The sequence below is a fragment of the Stegodyphus dumicola genome, chromosome 1 (assembly GCF_044657685.1).
Source record: "Stegodyphus dumicola isolate Sdum_Otavi_A_Nest chromosome 1, ASM4465768v1".
NCBI classification, from domain to species: Eukaryota; Metazoa; Arthropoda; class Arachnida; order Araneae; family Eresidae; genus Stegodyphus; species Stegodyphus dumicola.
This window is the reverse complement of record NC_140768.1, coordinates 64,540,094-64,557,268: the sequence shown is the minus strand read 5'-3', so window position 1 is coordinate 64,557,268 and position 17,175 is coordinate 64,540,094. Positions and strand designations below refer to the sequence as shown.

At 32.7% G+C, this 17,175-nt stretch overlaps 1 protein-coding gene across 1 annotated transcript in view; it reads right to left on the bottom strand.

Annotated features, from left to right (window-relative positions):
* LOC118181591 (protein Wnt-4-like) overlaps nucleotides 1–17,175 on the bottom strand; it is a 362,494-nt gene that overhangs the window by 196,108 nt on the left and 149,211 nt on the right. The gene's annotated exons all lie outside the window — the stretch shown is intronic.

Here is a 17,175-nt window from a genome sequence, read left to right as displayed (position 1 = left end):
GATTTAATCCTTCGCTGTTAGCAGTCGTAAAATTCCAAGTGTTGGACATCTAAACGAACAAAAAGTTTAATTTTAGCAGGCATTAAATTGGCTATTTTTATTTACAGATGTGAGGTTGGAAATGTTTTCCGCGTTTTAAAATATTGCCAAGATTGTTTTCATATTTTTCAGTTGGCTACAGGGCAGCAAGTTAGGCAGATGTATGGCGCAATGTACTTCTCGCCAGAGCGTAGTTTTGGAATCACATCTGAATACATAATGAGAAAGAGCGGTATTTAACCGCGAAATTCTACTTGTTGAGTTAGAGAGAATCAGAGTTTCTGATTTGCGCGCATCCGCCTTTTTGGCTACTCTCTCTCAAAGCTGTTAATACGCTCGGCCGTACTCAGGCCCTTGATAGCTTCGCAGTCAATTAGCGTTAAGGGGCCAACTCGGCTAGAATCTTGATAGCTTCGGCTATATCTCTTTAGTTTAAATTAGTTTTAGTTTAATTCTTAGCCTCTTAATTTCCTGCCCAAGTGTCCGCTTTTATTGTGCACTCCAACACGGAGTTCTGTTAAATCTTATTGGAATAATAATGGGTTATTTACCTTTTCATCTTTTTTTTTCTTGTCAGACGAACTCAAGCAATTATTCGCTTAACAGTTCTTAAGATTCCTCCCGTTCAACGACAACTTAGCATTTACAAAGCGAGGAACTCTACAAATGTTTACGCATTAAATTTTAATTGAAATAAAATACAGCTTGCTGAATGATAAACATAAGTGAAATTTGAAAAGAAAGAGTTTTGAAACTAAAAGCGTCTGAGATTAAAATTAAATTTTTATCTTGCACAGAGATATACAGGGTGATTCAAAAATATTTTGCAAAAATGTACGGGCAGATAGAAGGGCCGACATATGTAGATTATGTAATGGAACACATGTGCCGAAACAGCGCTTCGAGGAGATACACGGTAGCTAAAAGCGTGTTGCTGGCGAAAATTTTAAATCCTCACGCGTATTTCGAGTGGTATGCATCCCCTACACGAACACAGCTACGGGGCTGCGGCTAAAAGGAGCAACTATTTAAAGATGGTACTGAGAATAACTTCTGAGTACCTCTCTTTTACTCAGAGACTTCTGAGTAACTCATACTAGCAAACTGCATGTTCGTGCAGTGATGCGTACCTCTAGAAAGCCGCACGGGAGTAACAATTTACGCTAGCAGTGCTAGCTAATGCTTAACAAAACCCTGTACCGCCTCAAGGCGCCATTTCCGCTTAAACATTTAATTAGAAAATCTGTTTATTTCTTTCCCGTCTACCTGCCTTTACATTTTTGCCAGATACATTTTAATCACCCTGTATATTATATTATGTATAATATGTAGTTCAGTTAACGGCCAGTTTCAATCGCTGTTTGACAGCAGTGTAGTCCTTTCAGATTCTCATTTCTTTTTATGGATAGTTAAAATAAAATACTTTTAGCTAATTAGTTCTATTGCTTCAATACGCGTTTCTATTTAAAAGTTTCTTTCGTGGAAACTTGAAAGAAAAAATTTCAAAGCGTCCATCTCTGATCATGATATATTTAAAAAATATACGATTTTTGTAATACACAAACATACGTACCAGAAAAAACTTGTTTCAAGAGCATTCCTTGGCAATAGTCAAGAAATTCATGGGACAGGACAGCAATAAACGAGAGCAAAATTAATAATATAGGATATTTTATACGGAATGGGACAAAAAGAAAGCACACCTGTGAACGCTGTAAATATTTTATTTGATAAATCAAATTTACAGTGAAACTATGGTTATCAAAGTTCTATAGATGTTCTATGCGTGCCCCTCTGATAGCACAGCATATATCTATGTGGTATTCCAGTTCCAGCCACATAAGTGAAAGAATATTCTTCGAGCACTTCAGTTATACGCTGCTTCAGTTGCTGTTAAGTCCTGGGGGAATAGAGGTACGAAAACTTTTGTCTTTAACACAACACCATAAGAAAAAGTGACAAGGGGTTAGATCTGGGGATCTAGGTGGCCAACAAAGCAATGACATGTTGTTTTGCCCAGCAAGGCCAGTCCATCGATTGGGTAGATTATGGTTCAGGTACTTGCGTATATTTTTATATCAATGTGCTGGAGCACAGTCTTGCTGCAGAATGAAGCTGGGAACCGCTTCCTCCAAATGAAAAAAACAAACGCTCTTGATAACATATCTTGGTATATGCATCCGTTAATTTGTTTTTCCACGAAGATACAAGGACCGAAAACACAGCTGTTCGAAATGGCGCAGAAAACGTTTACATTTGGAAGAATCACGCTCATGTTCCATTACACAGTGCGGATTTTCCGTATCCAAAATCATAAATTGTGGCAATTAACTTTGCCAGAAACGTAAAACGTGGCTTCACCAGTAGCTTATCTCGCACATTCTCACAGAAAGTTTGACGCAGCGGTTTATCAGAACGTTTTAACGCCTGCACCATCTGAAAGGTGTATAGCCGGTATACTAGAGGTTTCTGTAACACAAGTCACACCGTTACATGAGGCACATTGAGTTCAGAACTTGCACGACGCGCTGATTTTGTGGGACTTCGTAAAAACGTTTTACGAATTTTTTCAACCACTTCGATTTTGGCTGCAGTTCGTCCTGGGCTGGTTTTCTTAAATTTCCTTCGCTCGGTGATTTTAAAAATCATAAGTGGTCTAAGCCGAGCTTCAGCTGCTAGGCAATCAGACCTTGCAACGTCAGAAAAACTGGTTTCATTGATTTTCCCTAAAATGTTCTAACTTTTCAACTTTACACTACTTGGTATAACAGCCAACTAATCACAGCGAAGCAATATCAGTCGACGGTTTCACTGACTCAGCTACTCATTTACACATGCGCAACTTTCTCTTCCCTGATTGGAGGTGGCTTAAGATCTGCTAAACTGGTGTGAATAGACTTAATTACTTTTATGCTTTATGACGGAAAACCCATCGTCTGAACGAAACACTGGACAAGCAGCCCGTACTATAAAACTACTTCACCTACTTACTGTTCGATGTTGTGACGATGCGGTGGTTCTTTACCAAATTTTGTATGAAAATGTCTTTGAACGACGATAAACGATAATGTTTTAGCGTATTCCAAAATACACCACGCTTTCTCCTGCATGGATGGCGCCATTTTGATTAACAGTGCCTCTAGCGGCAATTTCGCAACCGGACGATTTTTCGCTGTTGGCAAGTGAAACCTGTATAATTGTAGTTTCAGAATTTTTATATTCGACTTTATAAATTTTAGAGTTTTAACTATGCTATTCTTTTTGTCCCATTCAGTATCAAACACCTTGTATTGACACTTACTTTAGAATTACATGAACAACTATAATACTATATACCATGTCAATCGTCATATTTGAACTTAATAACTCTTTAACAAGATAGCTATTTATAATTAACAGCATTTTAGTTTTTATACAAATCACAATTTGGAGTGAATATTTGAATGTTTAATTTGTTACCTGGCCTTAAGTTGAAAAGTATGGACGTAAATTTATAATCATCTTCTTTAATCCATCTTCATTTAATTCTATCTTACTTCAAATAATAAATCTGGGGAAAAAAAAGGCTTTTCTTCTAAAATGTTACTTTTGAGTTTACATTTTAAGTTAAGATGCATTAATCTTAGAAGATTAGTTACTAAACTACAATAAGACGAATAGCCATTTATAAGGTGAGATTCCAGAAGTACAAATTAATGTTGTATATTTAAAAGAATGTTCAAATTGAAACTAAAATATATTAACAGACGGGGATAATACGGGATATTGAGCATTCAGTTATGTTAGCAAATACTGGATAAGACATAATATATACGAATCTCATCATTTCTAGTTTAATCCTTCACGGTAAGGGTTACTTAACACGAATCTGTTGAAAAGAAATATTTCACACCAAAAGTTAATGAGAAGATACATCATCAATTAAAACATCTTCAGCTCTTGCCGCAAGAAGTACTTGTATATAATAACATACGTGAAACAAAATTACAACGCGCAGCAAGACTGACAGATATAAGACCGCTCAGTAATTAACTCTTTAAAATGGATTAAAAAAAAAAAAAAAAAGAAAGAAAGAAAGAAAGAAAAAAAAGAAAATGGGAAGTGAAATAGAAAAAAACCTTCTACGAGAGGCACGACCAAAAAAAGGGCCTTTTCCCCCCTTTATGAGCATAACTTCCGACAAGATGTTGGTGAGAAAAAATAATTTATAACAGGCAACAGAATGCCAAATTTAGCCAAACTAAACTCGCTTCATTGACACTGAAGAGTAAAGTTTTTCAGACAAGCAGCCTAAACATGCCGTACGTCAATCATTGGATAAAAACGGGGGGAAAAACAGTTTTTTTTTCCATCTTGCCCTCTTTTTTTTTCCGTTTTAACCCCTTAGGGTATTTCGTAGTGATTACTGGAGACAAGGCGTCTGTGAAATGAACCAGTAGTGCTAAGTTACGTTAAACGTTTAAAATATCGCAATTTAAAGACTGAAGGGTTGAAGATCATTATCTGGTTCTGTATTATTTTTAATTTCAGCTTGAACTTTGGCCGTGAAAGGAAAATTATTTACAGTAATCAAGAAAACTAAGTGATATTTAGTAATCTCTATACCAAATAATTGGTAAGGTAACATTCACAATCAAAATAGATTCCCTCTGTAATTTTCCTCAGAAATATAATTCATAAACAAATAATAAAAAGTCTTTCACAGCAATCGCTGATCAAGTGTAACATCTGTATTGCCCGAAGCTACTATTGTAGAAACATTTGAAATTTTTCTGATGACAGGTCAAAACGTTTTCCCATTTGTCCGGTATTTGTTTGGGAAAACTCAGTACCTACTGAATATCCTAGAAGTAGTCTTTATATTAAAATATACTGGTGTCGGTGCGCTTGGGAGGGGCACTATAATTACACTTTTAGTCTTACAGGTATAGTGCCACCGTACTAACTGAGCTATCCCCCCCCAATGGGACGTTTTGATGGTGTTTCAAACTTCTTACCATAATACCACTCGAGAGGATTTTCGGCTCTCTAGAATTTTCAGTGACCCATGCCGCACAGATACTATACATACATTTACAAACGTTCACGCCCTCTCCGGATTCGAACCTAGGCCACAGCAACCAGCGTTGTTAACAACTATACCGATCAAGGCGACATTAAAACAGACAACATATCAACGCTTAATTGATGACTATATATATGTATCATGATATTTTAATATTTTCAAGCATGTCGTTTTACTGTTTTCAGTTGTGAGCTGAAGGGTGCTTACAGGGCCTCGCGGGAGCACTTTGCTAAACTTTGTCTCTAATTTGCCAACAACCTGCTCTTTCTGTTTGCTAGTTTATTTACTTCATGAAACTGCCCAGTTACTGGTTAGTCACTGGTTAGTGACTCTGACTGCAGTATCGAAGGGCCCTATTTCGAATATCGGAGAAGGCATGAATGTAAACTTTCTGTCCCTTCATAGGAAGCAACGGTGGCCGCTTATTAAGTACCTTCATGATAAAATGACCACCCCTTCAGACTTTAGTAGTGGCCAAAGCCTTAAATGGCTAGCGTCCACCAGTAAAAAAAAATCAAGAATAACACACGTTTTGCATGTAATAATCATAGCTACATTAGTCTTCTTGAGGATAAGTCTCATCTGGTTTCATTTAAGTTCGGTCAAATACGTTACAGGTAGCCTAAAATTTAAATAGGTGTCGGAAAATGCCGTCTGTTTTCAATAAATTTATAGTTGGATATGAAACTGAACATCAAGGCGATGAATTGAAACTTCGCTGTTTTCTTTCCATTTAAAAAATTTTAAGTAAATTAAATACAAAAGTTTATGAAAAAAATTATTTTGAAAAATCACATCTTGACCCTAAAATCTCCCAGAAGATGGATCGACGTGAGTGATGAAGAAAACAATGAGTGGCAGCTTCTGGCTTAAATTGTGCAGCATTAGGAAATTTACTAGTTATTATTTTTAATTTCAGTGACTTGTTTAATTTTTTTATTTCATTTTCATAAATTTCATTTATTTCATTATTTATTTTAAAACATTTTCTTTTGATGCACAGTTATTTGTATCTTCTGCTGTTAATAAAAAGTAAAACATTTAATTAGAATTTGATACTTTCTTTTAATAAGATAAAGTGGGAAAGCTTTGCTAAATTGTAATAGTTCTGAAATGATTATTTCCAATCTTTTACCTAACAGTCTATAATGTTCTAACTAAAACTATAGTTCAAAGTGCAATAATTTCCAATGTTATATCTAAAAGTTCTTTTGTAATGACATGTTGTACTTCAGGTCGCTGTCCTTCAATACCTCGGTAACGTCATGCTATTTATTTGCATCGCATGCTAAATGTTTGTTATCAAAGATTTAACGTATGGAATGAGTAACTAAACTATTCTTTAAACTCTTAATGGTGTTAAACAGACCATACGTAATTATGTATGATGTAATGTAACTTAAGGTAAATATTTATAAAATTATGTATTACATTCAGTGATACATAATTTTAGTGATAATAATTTTAATGAATTTGCTATCTTTCAAGGACATTTGTTGTCCAGTCTTCGAGAACAGCAGCCACACTACTGTAGAAAATAAAAAAATTCTATGTACAGACAAAGTGAACCAAAATAGTAAGCCTTGATCCAGAATACAATAATTCTGCATAATCAAAACTCAATATCAGAATTCAAGATATAATCCGTTTATAAATTGATAGTATGCAACTAAATGAAAAATATATCCTTAAAATTCCTTTCAGTCAGTTTGATGCATGCTTACAATCATATTTATGCTTACAACTAAAAACTCTAGATCAATGATGTCAAGCTCAAATTGCACGCGTGCGATCTGAAAATAACTGAGGGCGGATTTTTTTTATCCCAAATGGGCGTTAGCCCAGAAGAGGGCTATTAGTTTCAAAATGGCATTCTGCGTTGAATCTCTATGAAAGTCTGAATCACTTTCCAAATTGTTGCCATTAAACGTTATCGCCCTGAATTATATTTAACGAAATTAAATTATGAAGAATTTGTATGGATGTACATATGTTTCTCGCATTGTGAAAGAACGACGGTACCTAGAGCCATCAAATTTTGAATAACGTTATTCTGAACCCCAACATGAGCACCCTGAAGCCCGAATTTTGAACTTCAAATTTGTTTTATTATCTGTCATATTTTGTCATTTTTATTATCTCTTTCATATTTCAATGTTTTGTACTTTCATATTTTCATACATGTGTATGATAAGACATCTATCTATCAAATTGAATCTATCTATTGTGTATTAATAAAATAAGCTTTTTGAAAGCAATAGATGCAGTTCATAAGACTCTTCATTTCTTACTTTTGAATCTGATTGATTTAAATAATAAAAATGGATTTAATTCATGATCTAATTGAAAATATTTAATGACGTTATACTTTTTTATTATTTAGTTCATACATAAATTTTTAATTAATTTTTTAGGAACAAAGTCAATGATTTAAAAGCAAGCGGTGGCAACGCATACAGAATATTCCAACGCTGTTTCCAACGCTCAAGACTCTCTGAAATCATGGTGCTTTTTCTAATATTTTCTGAGTTTTGCTGTTGAATCGAATTTTATGTGGCGTAAGTGAGAAGAACGTGACATTCAATAAGTAAAATTAACACAAAAGACGTTAAAGAGGTTTTATAAGACATCTTACTAAGAAAACTGAATATTAACTTGAATTGATGAACTGAGAGAAAAATTGAAAAAAAAAAATAATAATAGAAAAAGGAAATTTTATGCTGACACTTAACACTGCATTGGGAATTCTCAACATATGCTACTATGCTGTTTTTAAAATTGTATGGTTTTATGGTTGGATGGTACATAACGTAAATGCGAGAAAAAAAGATGCTTGATAATAAAACTAAAAAGACTAAAAAAAGGGGGGGAGGTTAACAGGAGGTTAGCAACAGCAGACTTCTGGTCTGCCTACTCAGCCAGAGTGTAAAAAAAAAACCTAAACAAATTCTGATGGGTGTCCGTTAAAATCTGAACTATTTCAGAATTTTTTTAAAAAAGAAGCTTGATTAACAGAATAAAAAATATTTTAAAATATATTTTAAATTTACTTAGCTTACAAAATATTTTTGAAAATGTGACTTCAACAATAAAAGAAATATAATGAATGATAAAGATAAAAAAAAAGCTCAAATTATTTTCTATCTGAAATCTACAACTTCGTACTTGCAAGAGATATTGTTGGCTACATTTTGTAATTAAAACATACTGACAGCAAAATGTTAGACTGACCTTCCTTTCAAATAATTTTAGCATGTTTAATTAATCATCAAATAATTTACTTAACTTTAAACTAAAAATAAACATATCATGAAAAATTTCTAAGTTTTCAGAGAAACGTTTCCAAGTAAGGCAAAAACTGAGATTAAATAATGAAAATCTGAATTCTTGCATGCAAATACTAATTATAAACTCTATTTCTTACTAAATTTTGACATTTGATGGCTTTAGATTCTGATAAGGTTTGTAGTCTTTAAAAATGATCTTCATCATGGATTATAGACCCTTATTGTTCATCGGTTCTTTCCTCATTAGTTTTCAACTGCGAAAAACGCTGTTCGCATATCACCACACGAAACGATTATTTTTAGTGCAAAAGTGGCCCACCAGCGGGCGAGCGGTAACGTCGCTGAACACTGGTAGTTCGGTCCGAGGTTCGAATCCCGCGAACGGGCATGGGTGTTTTCGTGGTTTTCCCCATGTGTAACGTGTATACGAGAAAGTTCCCCTTAGAAAGTCCTCCACGAAGGCATCCCACCCCTTAGGCAGATAGCCCTCGTGTGCTTTGCCATAATTAAATACACACACACACACACTTAGTGCAAAAGTTCGTAAATGAGTTTATTTATTTTCTGATAGTATCAATAAAAGTTAATGAAATCTGTATCTTGAAATCTTTGAATAAGATTTATATCACATTTAAAATAAATTAACAATATTTACAAATTTCATCTGGCACGTTGTTCGTATTTGTTTTTGATGGAAATGAAAATAAATAAATATAAACTTGAACTTCAAATAACTAAATCTTGAAATTTTATATTAAACAGTGTATTTGCAACGAATACATAACTGAAATGTCTTTGCGGGTCGCATAAAATTGCTTCGGGTGTCGCATGCGGTCCGCGGCTTGCTAGTTTCCCGGTCTAGATAATTAATATAAGTATTGAAATATTAGAATTTAGCTTCTTGCTTCAGAATAAAATATATGAAGAGAATTCAGGCTTTCCCACACGTACAATAATACTAAACAACTTTACAATTTTCCAGAAGCATGTAATATGTATTGAACGAATTTAGAAAAATATTCTAACCGCTTTTTAAAAAAATATTTTAATCGATTGAAAACAGAAAAAACAATAATTTAGGATTGATGTTGTAATCCTAACAAAAATATTATAATTCTAAGACAAGACTTTGCTGATACTACATCAATACTTGTAATAAACATTCTCTCGTTCGTATAAAGATAATTTAATTTTAAATTTTCATATTTAAAATAGCCTTATTTAAATTAGCTTTATACGAAAAGACAATGTTTGTTAAATGTAAATTTCATTCCTTGCAGCAATGGTCCAAAAGATTTATTTAAATTTAACTTAACTTTACTATTTGTTCTTATGAATACTTTTAATAATATTGATTTCCATAACGCAGTAATTTTACTTTGCATATTCTTATCAGATATGATTCCTTGCAAATATTTATTGATGTCTCTTAAAAATTATGTATTACGTTATATCTAAAAATCTATATTTAAACAGAATTTCAGTCCTTTTAGGCTTAGTTTTTCTAATTTACATAACACAATTATCTCATATCTTAAAGCAGTTTAAAAGCAATTCAATTTTAACTATACATCAGTCGAAACGATCACCCACACTAAGAAGCAAGCAGTTTTATTCTATACTATTTGTAAAATTTATTCATACTTTTGTGAAACTTCTTTAAAAAATTAAACTAACACATTAAATTTACACATAACTTAAATATGTATACTTTACTGAAGATACTTTACTGAGATTTATAAAGTAAGATGTCTCCAGAATTGGCATACATCTTGGAATGTGTATTGTTTATATGAATTATATATTAATGATACTTACGATAGTGATATTTATGATCATTATGATGAATATTTGTAATAATGATACATAGCTATTACATATACATGCACAACACAGAAACGTTAAATACCAAAATCATAAATAGTTCTCCTCAGCACTGTTCGTTTCTTGACATCTCAGAATGTCCTACAGATGAATTATTTATTATCAATTTATTTATTCTATATTTATCATTTCTCATTTTCTGTTATTTATTCTATATTTATCTTTCATCATTCACAAGTCTCATTACAGCATTATTTTATTATTGATGTGATAGATAAAGAAATCCACTTCTCATATTACTTAAAAAGCAGTGGTTGAGAAAAATAATTTGTAATTTTCAATGTTCTACCATGTGTATTATTCGGCTCAAGCAGTATAAACATGAGATTTTAAGAAAACGTTCTTGAGTTTACGCCGTTTTTGAACAATCCAGCGAGGTGAAGAACAACTAATCGCTAAAACATAAAGCTAATAAACAAAAATAATTAAAAAATTCTCTGTTTTTTACGACTGATATTAATAATTTTTCTTTCCGCAAAGCGTGACAAAAATAATCTAGTGTTCCGAATAAAATATATCCTACTTAACAATAAGTTTGATTCGAAATTTGATAGCTCCACGCGAAAAGGCAGAAGAGCTCTCGCCATTTGTTCTCAGTAACGTGAACAAAATTCCATACATACTTGTTCAAAACATGTCTCTGAAATCAGGTTCGGTGAGGCGATGCATAGCTTCTTGAATCAAACTGACTCAACATTATAAGAAAATATCTGCCAAAATCATAAATAATCTCTTCTACTTCTGACATTTGTGGGACACTATTCTTCGACATCAGACAACAAAAATACATCTGATAAATGAGAAGCCTGGTGGTCTGTAGACCGATTTATAACCGATAAAAAAGACAAAGGTTGTCGCTTGAGTCAAAGAAGTCCGAAAGAAGTCCATCGTGCAAGAGGCGTGTACCTTGGCCTTTGCTATTTGCTGACAACCCCCTGAAGTTGAAGGTCAACCTATTACTCCCTTTTTATCTCAGGGGTGAGTTGTGAAGCCCTCCCAATGACGAAAAGTAGATCACTCCGTGGGAATATAAAGTTTTAAGACAGGAAATTCTTAGCATATTCAAGGTCTACATCAACAAGAATAGAGAATTTTACTTGATGTAATGATTTTTTATAGTTTTCTACAGCTACTGCAAGAAATGACACATGAAAGGTATCTGATTACGGGTAGCTTATAAATTATAACCCTTCAGTAGTAAAGAACGATGTCGGACAAAGCTTTAAATAGGATCTGGCGGTGCCCTTGAAAATGTAAAAGATTTTTACGAGTATTTTAACTTTCGCTTCCCATCGTAAAACGACAACCGTGCCACACTGAACAATTACTAAATCGCTGTTAAAATTTTAACTGTAGTGAACACAGATGTCAGTATCTATGCTATCTTTGTGTTAATATGCTTTCATAACTTCGAAAGGTAATTTTATAAAGCAAGTCTGAAATACACCAGCTTCTGCACTTTTACAAACTGAATATTTTCAAAAGACCTGAAATGATTAAAAAAATTGCTGAATTTGCCATTTAATGTTTGCAGATATTGTAAATAAGCTAACAATTAGATTCTAATGAATTACCATGCATATTGCCCAAGATATGGAAGGGTAATTGAACTAAAATGAAACGGTTATCTGTCTCCTTACTCTACAATAACTTTTTAATAACAAATTTCATGTAAAAAATGAAAAGCTCTAATTTTCAAGAAATAGTTCTTTTCTGCATCTCTTTGCAGTCTGTTTTGTCCATGTTTGCTTAATGTGTGAGATTGTATCAATAACGGCTTCAACCCAGGAACATTAAATTTTCCCCGTTTATTTCCCTAATATCGGTTATGGTTATGCCATACAAAAAATGAATGATTCTGATGCCGACAATGGTCATTAATTATACCCAAATCGCAGATTACACAATCAATTATTGATGTCTGTCTCAATTTATTTCAAATAGCTCATTTATATCTTGTTTTAATTCAGTTCTTACACTGTATTTACTGACTTAAACACATTTTTTGAAATGTTAATGTTAAATTTTATAACTGGGCGCTATTTTGTTGCTTAGACTCATCGTTTGTCAAATATAATAATAAATAAAAAGTGCTTTTTGGCTGGAATCCTCAAAAAATGTCAATACGCGTCATGAACTTCATGGCATTCGAAACTGACAAAAAGCAACTCCTGAGCTTCCATGCCCGAGCGAGAAATGCGTAACCTTCCGCATCCTGCCACAAGTTGCACTGAAGCATAAGAGGGTCTCACAATGTAATCTTATTCTAAAAATTATTTGCAAACTTTTTAATGATGCATATGTGCAATTTCCTTATCAAAAAGTTTATTAAAATTGCACGCAGTGTTATGATTACTACATCCCCCCGCCCCATGATAACGTATAAAAAATGAACAAAGCATTCAAGTCAAGGCATTCTAATATTCCTTTGCTTATTGTTCCCATAGTTACACTTACAACTGTACATATGAGAAAGAAATAGCAAGGAATTTAAGGACGTTCAAAATTTATAAGAATTAAGCCCTTTCCTTTAGTTAATTATTTTCTGTCTGGTATAGCAATGAAAATAAGGCGTCATATTAGAAGAAGCTTTAAAGAACACCCACGAAAACAGATAAAAATTCGACCATCGGGCTTTAATTCCTATTGCATTTATATATAAAAAATGAGCACCGTATTTCCTCACGTATTCGCGCCCCTAGATTTTGAAAATTTTAAAAATGTTCGCATAATTTCCCCTTTCGCCTATTGTACATAATTTTTTCTCTCTTATGCCTAGTTTATTGGTAAATTGTGTATAGATACACTTGATTATTTTTATTTTTTCCAAGTATATTAAAATTTGTATTTGCGTTGTTGTATTAGCATTGCATCAATTTACTTCCCTTTGCATTAATTATTTGAAACGTATTTTGTGCACATTCTTCGTTAAGCTACCCGGACAAGACAGGTGATCTCACATTTAAGAAACTTTTCAAACATATGATTTCGCCGTACTTCTGTTATTTACATTTCGACTCATTGTAGCTTTGTCAACTGGTGAAATATTCCATCTTCCGAAATTTAAATCTTTTGTTCGCTCCAGGACTTAGAAGAGACGTTATAATTATTTTATTTATCCCTGAGAATGTAAGTTTCTGAGTTTATTCACGGCTACGTTTGATTTGTTATGTTCTTATTGTACTCGCATAAATTTCCCCTTTCTATTTTCGAACGATAAAATTAGGTTTAAAAAAAAGGGGAAGAAACATGTGAGATATTAAGGTTAGTTATTTTTTTTAAGGTAAATCTGTAATTTTCTTTTAGCGCGAAAGTCAATTTTATTAACACTACCTAGAAAAAGCAAATTCTTTCTAGGTCAGGGCCGATGCCAGTGCCGGTTGGGACGGCAAAAAATTATCATTTCAGCACATATAGGTGAATACCCGAGCCGGTTGGAGACAGTATTTATAAATGCTGGAGTAATTGCACCAGGTAAAAAATTTCCTAGCGCCGGTCCTGTTGTAAGTAAAAGAAATTAATGCATTAAAGTAAGCTCTTTTTTTCTCTTTAAGTATAATAATGTTCTATTTTTTCTCACTTAATCTTTACTTATAAGTTTCATTCTTTTCATGTAAAAGTATTAGATCAACCAATAAAAACTAATTTGATTTACGAATCCTTCTACCTAGATTCCAAGCGTCAGATTTGTCACACTATGATTAATCCAAGCAAAGACTCTTTATTATTTCTTAGATTACATACTTAAATACTCAGGTTTCTAAGAAAGAACAATTTGAAAGTTATTTATAAATAACATTTTATGTTAAAAGTAATCATTATATATCTTATTCAAAGAAATAGTTAGGATACAATAAGATAAATTTGTTCTGCTTGTAATAGTTTGCTTCAACTCGAAATATTCGATCAATAACAAATTTAGAGAAGAGCTCTTTAATTTAATTTCTGAAGAGCAACATACCGCCTCTTTTAAAAGAAAGAAAAAAGTGAGAGTGAGAAGAAAGAGAAAAAATCTGATGTGTACACCACATGACTTCCTTGTACGGAATATTAAATTATACGCATTTTTTCTTGCATTTCATTTAAACTTATTGGACTGAATTAAATCTACTTCGCCGACAGCGCATAAACCACAATAGAATAAATGCATTCTTTAAAATTCACACTAGTATTTGTATACCATAGCGACACTCTGGCGCTAGATTCACTTAACAGTATTATATTTCGTTCATATTGTAACTCATAATGCACAAAATTTATATCATTTAAAGAATAGAATTATCTAATCGTTGCCACGTGTTCTATTCAAATACCATAATAAATAATAAAGCTAGAATGATGTATAAAAGAAATTAAGCAAACAAAACAAAAAAGAAACAGTTTTTCACAGACGATTGAGTATTTCTCATTCAATTAATTCAGTTCTCACTTCGCGAGAAGGCAAAAATACATAAAAACTCAAAATATCTATATTAAAAATTACGAGTAAATCTTAAACACTTATTTCCTCGAAAAAATTCCAGAAAGGATTAAGCAGGATTTAATTGGCAATAATAAATGAAGGCGTTATCTTTGTTGTTGCGAAGCTAAGTTTCTCTACATTGGCAACAAATCCACTAGTCTGCTATTTCAAATGTAAACAACCAATGGCCGCCATAAAAAAAAAAAAAAAAAAGCTTAGCGGCACTTAAACAACTTTAAAATTGTTGATAATTCTAAAAATATTACCTACAGATTTACTAAAGGCATAAAAACCTTAACCGGAAGATAAAAACAACATAATTCAATCATTTTTAAAACAAAAAATGTACAATTTACAAACATATAAGAGTAAAGAAACTGAGATTATAGAGTGGATATATAAATAAATATATTTGTATACGTTTGGTGCGGCCGATTGCAACCAAAATACGAGGTGCACATCTACATGTTATAGCAGTCCTATATACAAAATTTCAACGTTCTGAGGCTACTCGTTTTTGAGTTATGCGAGATACGTACGTACATACGTTCGTACAGACGCCACGAAAAATTCTCTTCAGAATTAATTTTAAAGCAGTTTTATAATTTTTTTGGAGGAAACGAATCTTTTATTCTGTTCTTACTTACAGATATCACGCAAAAACATCGTTAAATTGCATTCGATAGCGGTCAAAATGGATATTTTCGTTGAAATATGCTGCCTGAAACTTTTCGCGATTACAATACTTCCTTTTTACTTCGTACAAGGAAGTAAAAAAGAAAATGATAAATTATTTAACTATCTTTTATTGCCAATGTTACTTTCGTAAGTTTTAATTTATTTTCGCAGTGTCTATAACAAGCCTAATCAAATGTGATAGCTTAAAAAGATTTAGGTCTTTCTACACATATAATAATCCAGTCTTAAATTTCCTTCTAGTACTTACTAGGAAAGAAATACTAAGTAGAGTAATGAGGACTTAAACACGCAGTGGGAAATTCAATTCTAGGCATCTAAAAAATTATCGGAAAGTCACGCCAGAGGAAAATTGAACTGTTTTGATAGCCTAATAATTACGAACTGTGACCTAATCTAAAATAAAGCTAAAGTGTTTGTAAGCAGCCAGATGCTCTGGAATTGTATGTTCTGTTTTTACAGCAAGCATCAACAGAAACTTGTTACAAATAAAACTTGAACACGAATGAACAGACACCCAGAAATTCAGAGCTTAGAGGCATATTCACAACTGATGATCAGAAGACAGTGATGGATTTACAAACTGAATTATAAGTTACGATGAGAAATGGATTCTTTATGATAATAGTGTAACGATCTGGATAATTATTATACATTGATGAAAGGTCCAAAACTTTTAAGTCATGCTAACAGTATGAATTGTTTGCAAATTATATACTGCTCTTATTTTCCACTTACACAGTAATTATTATTGAAATAAATTATCAGCAAATCATTCAGCAAAAGCTAACAAAATGACCACACTGGATGTCGCAGACCCTGCTCATCGCTGGCTATAGTGATAAAATTAACAGAAATCAGAGTGATCATTGTAGTGCTTATTTGATGCTTTCTGACCCAGAGGCTGTTCGCACATTTTTTAGACGATTTTGCTTTGTTATAAAAAATTGTCTGCTAGGTAGTTTTTTAACTGCAACTATATTTTTGAAAGTATAAATTATGGTTTGTTACTTGACAGTTGTGTTTTCAAGAAAAATGACCTTTTAAAGAAGCAATGGATGAAAGGCTATGTTTGTGCTCTTAACTGTAAGCAAAGTGCTGATTATTAATGCTGATTTGGATCTTAAAAAGGCCAAAAAAAACATGATGTGCATCGTGTTTCTCCGCGACACATCGTTAAATGCAAAACGCATTACAGAGTTCTTTACGAGAAACATTTATCTGGATAAAAATGGAGAAACGTTGGCACAGGAGATGAATCTTAAGTATATTTAAATAACCGCAATAAAAAGAGATCCATTTATTATCATCAAAGGGGGAAAATGAATCATAAAACATGGTTCAAAGAATCTAACGAAACGTTTTCAAAGGAATTTATGATTGTTGCTGGTTTTTCATAAAACGGCAAATTAAAAATAAAAAATAAGTAGAGAAAGTGTAGAAAAATGTTAAGATCATGTATTATCAGGAATATATTTTATACCCACTTTTCAAATATAAAATAACTTCTCTTTAACCTCAGTGCCATCAGTCGGTAGAACTGCATCAAGACAAAGCCAGCAGCCACACTTCAAAATCCATTGTTAATTTCCTGAAAAAAAACTGAAACAATATATGGGCATTAAGGGAATACCTTTCAATTACATACCTACGAAATCTCCCGATGTGTCATTCACGGATTTTTGCGCTTTAGGACTTTAAAAAATGGATTATACAAACGTCGACCTGTAACTCTCCTTGCA